Source organism: Hemicordylus capensis, chromosome 4 (genome assembly GCF_027244095.1).
Source record: "Hemicordylus capensis ecotype Gifberg chromosome 4, rHemCap1.1.pri, whole genome shotgun sequence".
Lineage (NCBI taxonomy): Eukaryota > Metazoa > Chordata > Lepidosauria > Squamata > Cordylidae > Hemicordylus > Hemicordylus capensis.
This window is the reverse complement of record NC_069660.1, coordinates 5,712,821-5,718,820: the sequence shown is the minus strand read 5'-3', so window position 1 is coordinate 5,718,820 and position 6,000 is coordinate 5,712,821. Positions and strand designations below refer to the sequence as shown.

The following is a 6,000-nucleotide window of genomic DNA, read 5'->3' as shown; positions in this document are numbered from 1 at the left end:
TTATAAACTGGAGATGAGTAACAGTAGTAGTAAAAAGAACATAACTGAAAAAAACAGCAGAACATCTGCTGCCGGTCATTACAAGTTTTGGTGGGTAAAACAGCTTTAGCGTGGCAGCTCCCAAAAGATGCTGATACAAGGGACCACCAGCACAGGGTTTCCAATTCCTCCACCCTTGGATGGGTCTGTGCCTTTAACAGCAGTCTCGTGTCCTGCAGAAATGAAGCAAGTGGCGCTTTCCCTGGCATGAAGATAAAGTGATGGGAAAGCATTTTGGCGTGCTTTGTTTCACATGTCAGGCAGGAAATGAGAAAGGGACTGCTGCAATAGCAGCAGCAGCAGGTAAGAGAGGGCCAGTTAAAAAGATGAAGTGGCAACTCCACACCAGCGCGGCACCTTTTCAAGAGGCGTTTAGATCTGCCTGCTGCTATCTCTTTAAGAAGGCAGCGCAGAGAGAACCGCAAACTACGCAGCTGCCTGGGTAGCCCAGTCCTTCTCCCCTCCCATCAGCCCCAGCCGGAGAGAAGAGCTCAGCCCAGCCGCCTCTCCCACATGCCCTGCCGGCTGCAGGGGAGCATCAAGCCGAGCAGCATGGAAGAAAGCGGAGCAGGTAACGACGAGGGGGCGAGGTGCAAACCTTGATCTTTGGCTGTGGCTGCTTCCCCCCCACCCCCCGAGGTGGGATGTACATGGAGGCTGGGAGGGATCCAAGTGTTTGGGAAGAAGAAATGTCCAAACAGAGCAGCTTTCCTTTTCCTCCCAGCTGGAATGCTTGGCTCTCATCATCTGCTTCCACCCCCCCACCCCCCACCCCTTTTTTTCTGTCTTCCTTGGCTGGTGACAGGTCACTAACAGCGCTGGCTGGCTGTTTGCCTCCTGCAAGTACCGCAGTGGGGCTGCACCCTCATCCTTCCTCTTCCCTCCCCCACCCCGCCAAAGGAATTACTAAGAGGAGACGGCTTCTGGACACCTTTCTCCCTCCCCCCCTCCAGCTGAGCTGTCTCAGGTGAGTCAGAGAAGGGAAATTTTGCATCCTGGGGGGATTGGTGCAGGGATGCAGGCTTTGGTGAATGTGCAAAGGATAGGCAGCTACATTTTTGAATTTAGGGCATTCAGCTGACACACGCACACCCTGTCCCTCTTGTGGCATGGATGGAGAGGGTTAGGTGTGATTCATGTCTCCCTCCCCATATTTGCTCAAAACTTAAAGGTGATCCATGACATGTAACTAAAATTCACACATATTGCACAGGGTGGGAACTGCATTTCTGCAATCAGAAGGCTGCTTATGGGTATTGATTCGTCTCACACACACACCCCTTCCTCCTGCATTAAGGGCAGGTGGGGAAGAGTTGGGTCAGACACACCCTTTGCCAAATGCCTCTTTTCCTGCAGGCCCGGGTATCTCCTGCTGTGCCATGCTAATCCATTCTGTAGAAATGTATTCTGTGGCCATCAATACAGTCTTTTGAAGGGGAGAATTTAATGCAGGAGTTGAGCTGGCTGTGCTGTTTTGGTTTCTGCCTCTCTCTCCATTCAAGGTCATTGCTTGATCTTCCTCATAATAAAAGCATGATCTTTCTTTTTGATGAAACATAGTTTTACTCCATGTAATAATCTTGCTGGGAGCGATAGTAACCCTTGAAGGTTTTCCTCTGATCTTCAGGCTGCTCCTGCTTGAATTCAAAACAGACCCATCTTTTCAGGCCAGGCCTAGACCAAAGCGAGGGCTTTGCATGAGAACACCCTTCCCCTTTCAGTCACTGTAGCTTCACAGTACTAAACGGGTATATTCTGGTGGTCTCACAAAGCATTATGTTGCTTGCCTGATAATGATTGATCTCCTGAAATTTCTTCTCTGTGCTGCTTGAAAATGTAATTTCATCTTCTTCCTAGCCTCCTTGTTTTTACCCCCATTGAGTGTGCCGTTCTTTCTCCCACCTAAGGTGGCATTTTGCCTTCTGTAAACAGCTGTGTTCTGTTGCCTGTTATCTCTGAGTCACCAGCTCTGCCTGGACCTCCCTTAAGAGGCCCAACCGATCCTTCAAAATACCCCAGTAATTAACATCACAGGCACACTTGTCTGTAGCAGAGGATTCTCTTCCCACTCTTCTGCCAGGGAATAATAAACCCTGAAGCAAACAGATGTTTTGTGATTTCAGCTGCAAGGAAGAGTTGTCATATGAGGGAGCCAGTATCATGGAGGGCAGGCAGATCTGTAAAACCTGTGACCTGCCAAGGTGGATGTGGCTCAGTGGCCACCATGGCAGGCCCACATGGGCTTGACAGGTTTCCTGGTTTTGAATTGCAAAGGTGGGGGTTGTCAGGTGCCTGCAGGCCAGAATATTTGACTACTCCACTCTCCTTTTTTTTTTTTTTTTTTTTGGTGCTTGGTGGGACGCAAGTTGAACATCCTTCTCCCAGTTTCCACTGAGAAATTTTTGTCAGTGTAGGATCAGTGGACTGTGTCAAAGCATGCTATATTCTCACTCTTCTGCCCCCCCTCCGCCCCCCATCCCTTCCTACCTCAACTTGCTCAAAATTGCAGGCCTAGTTTTTTACTGGAAGGAGGAACACCTGCAGTTACTATTTCTTGCTGTGCATCTAAGGTTGCCCCATCCTCACACAGCTTATTCCCTCCTTTTATTCTTTGTTCAGTGACATGCAGAAATGTGGGCATGTGTTGGGGTTTTGAAGTTTGACATCTTGAAAGTCCCCTCAACTGCAGGCTGCCTCTTGTACCTTCCTTCTGTTTTGAGATACGTTGTGTCACATCAAATGGGAGAGTTAAGTCCTCTTGCAACACAAATGTGGCCTGCAAGAATGTACAGAAGGGCCCTGCTGAGTCGTAGATGTGTGAAGCTTGGGAAGTCCTTGAAGTTCATCTAGTCTAACCTCTTTCATGGTGCACTCATGGCAAACAGATTGTGATGTGCTGCTTAAGCTTTGGATGCACAAGTGCCGCTCCACTTAACAATTAACAAGATAGATTGATCACCTTTCTGACAGAGCCACCCATGGTAAGATACAATTTCTAATTTAAAACCAGCTTAGAACAGTAAAAGAATTAAAACAAGCCAAAAAATAAAATGCCAGCTGCTCTGAGCCTGTAGGACAGAGCAAGATATAAATCAAACAAACATTTCAGTAATTCAGATTAAAATGCCTGAGGAAATGACATAGAATTCAGCACAGAATGATTTTTAACAATGAGACCATAGGTTGTTGGGGCTGTAGCTCAGTGCCAGAGGAGAGCTGGTCTTGTGGTAGGAAGCATGACTTGTCCCCTTAGCTAAGCAGGGTCCACCCTGGTTGCATTTGAATGGGAGACTTCATGCATGAGCACTGTAAGATATTCCCCTCTGGGGATGGAGCCACTCTGAGAAGAGCAGAAGGTTCCAGGTTCCCTCTCTGGCAGCATCTCCGAGACAGGGCTGAGAGAGATTCTTGCCTGCAACCTTAGAGAAGCTGCTGCCAGTCTGTGTAGACAATACTGAGCTAGATGGACCAAGGGTCTGACTTGGTATATGGCAGCTTACTATGTCCCTATGTAGAACATCCTCTTTGCATGCAGGAGGTCCCAGATTCAATCCCTTGCAACATCTCCAGCTTGGGCGAGGAAAAACCCCTACTGCCTGAAATTTTGGAGAAGCTGCTGTCAGTCAGTGTAGACAACACTGAGGTAGGTGGACTAAGCATCTAACTTGGTAGAAGATAGCGTCCTATGTTCCTAATGAGGTAGCCTGAGAGGCTGCCCTGAATTGCTGCCGCCAAAGCTGCAGGGCCACCGCTGAGAGTCCTGCTCTGGCTCCACAAGGTTTAATATTATGCAGCATAGGACCTGATCAAGGCCTCCTCCAGAGACAGTGAGGCTAAGCTGGGTGGAGACCCTTCTGAAGACATGGATTTATTTACAGTCAACAACACCTTGAATTCAGTTGAAATGTTTGCTTCCAAGCCAATGCAGACTGAAGGTGTTCTCTGCAGCTTGGCTCTATTAACAAATGGGTTGCCAACTTTTCCTGGAGCTAAAGTCTGTTGCGCCTTGTTTGGTTTTGTCCCTGGTTGTCCTTCTGCTTTTCCTTTCCATGCATGCTTCTGCCTCCTCTGCAGTATGTCCGCTGTGCACGCTGGAGCAAGCAGCTTGAAAGAAATGTCCACCCAGATAGCTGTACACCTTAATATCTCTCCCATAAATTTGCTAGTGTGTGAGATACGGAAGTAAGCAGGCTGTGCAGTGTAGGAGCAAAACAAACCAAAGGAATGAGGGGCCTTTCTGTGTAAATGGATGAAGAAGTGGACCTGCATGAACTCAGGGTAGGGGGGCTACTTTTAAAAGCTCTAACAGAGGCAGTGGAATGGTGGGACAATGGCTTGGATGAGGGATGTTGCATAAGGGTCACTGTGTAGTGGTCAGTTGCTGTTAAATTAAGCAGCAATTCTCATATTAAAAGGAAGAAACAGAAACTGGAACCCCCCGGCTTACATGGGTTGTGTTCCAAAAGTGTAAGAAATACACATCGTACAAGGAACACTATGGACTACTTGTTTGTATGTGTGAGTTGGCATTTGTAAGTTGGGGGCTTCGTTGATGCAATATATTCTGGAGCTTTGCTTGAAAGTATGGGTGCCTGTAAGTCAGGTGTCAGTCACTCAGGGAGTGCCTGTGCTGATCGAGACAAAGCAAAGAATGAAATGCCACAGTTTTGTGTTGCAGTTCAGGTCATGGTGCAAATTGTGTGCACGCCAACCATTTACAGGCTGGTAGAACCGAGAGGTAGCTTGCAGGAGCAGCCCTTTCATGAGGCCAAGTGGTGGCCTTGGGCAGCAAATTCTTGAGGAGAAGCCAGCAGGATGGCAAGATGCCCCTCCGCCAGCCCCACTATGAGAGCAGCTCTTCAAGGCCGACCTCACCCTGGCAAGGTTTTCCAGGAGCTCATCTCCTCACAAAGCTTGCAAGAAGCACAAGGAGAGAAGAGGAGGCTGCTGGCAACTTTCCCTCCCTGCCACCGCTGCACCAATTTCAAAGCTTGTGAGGATCCATTTTGGAAAGGGGCTGGTCAGGGTACTGGAGCAGATAACATCTAGCACCACACCTCAGGCACCCACATCTCTTGGGCTTGCATTCATGTGAGGAGGCCTCATGTGAGCTGATGAAATGTGGGCTGCTTCCGAAAGGGCATTCTTCATTCTGAATAGCTGTGCCATGCACAAATTAAGTAAGCTAAGCATTAAGGCTGCAGTCCCATACATGCTTCCTTGGGCATCATCTCCATAGAACAAAGTGCACAGATGTTCAAGTAAAGATACATGGGATTGGGCTGCAAATATTCTTAGATGTTTTGTTCCAAAAAGGAAAATCATACACATACACCCCTTCTTGGATTCAGCCCTCAAAATCTAATTTGTAATGCACTAATGGATTTGGTGGAGTAGAACTTCTGGCAGGCTGATTTGCCCCAGAGTCACAGAAAGACAGGCAGAAGTCTGGTTGCCATTGGCTGAGCTGCTTAGGCCTGAAAAGGAACAGACCAGAGTGAGGCCCAAGGTTGGGAAGGAGAGAGGCAAAGGCAAGGATGGTTGGCAGAGGGGATGGCCCATGGAAGAGAGGGCAAGGGAAGTTGGGAGAGAAGATGGGCAGAGTGGAAAGGTGCATATCAGCCAGGAGGTGCAGAGGTGAGAGAGCCTGGAGGCCAGTGCTCCTTGTAACAGGGTTTCCCAGATGTTATGTTGTAGACTACAACTCCCATAATCCCCAGCTGCAATGGGCCTTTGCCATTGCAGTTGGGGATTATGAGAGTTGTAGTCAACAGCATCTGGGAATCCCTGTTACAAGGAGCACTGTTGGGGGGCATATATTGTTTTGAAATAAACAGCTAGGCCTTTGGTTGCAGTCTCTAGGATGATCACGCGATGGATGCCTCAACTTGCTGCAACCAGGAGATCCCTGATCCAAAATTCCTTCAGGCTTCCCTGATCCAAAATTCCCTTCAGGCCGCT

The 6,000-nt window shown here is 48.4% G+C and overlaps 1 protein-coding gene across 6 annotated transcripts in view; it reads left to right on the top strand.

The window, feature by feature from the left end:
- The first annotated feature begins 237 nt into the window (after positions 1 to 237).
- The window catches only part of SNPH (syntaphilin), a 39,672-nt gene continuing 33,909 nt past the window's right edge, over positions 238 to 6,000 (top strand). For all 6 annotated transcript variants that reach the window (XM_053247329.1, XM_053247326.1, XM_053247324.1 and 3 more), the window contains exons 1-2: positions 238 to 610; positions 845 to 1,006. The gene's annotated coding sequence lies outside the window, so the exon portion shown is untranslated. The remainder of the gene's footprint in view (positions 611 to 844; positions 1,007 to 6,000) is intronic.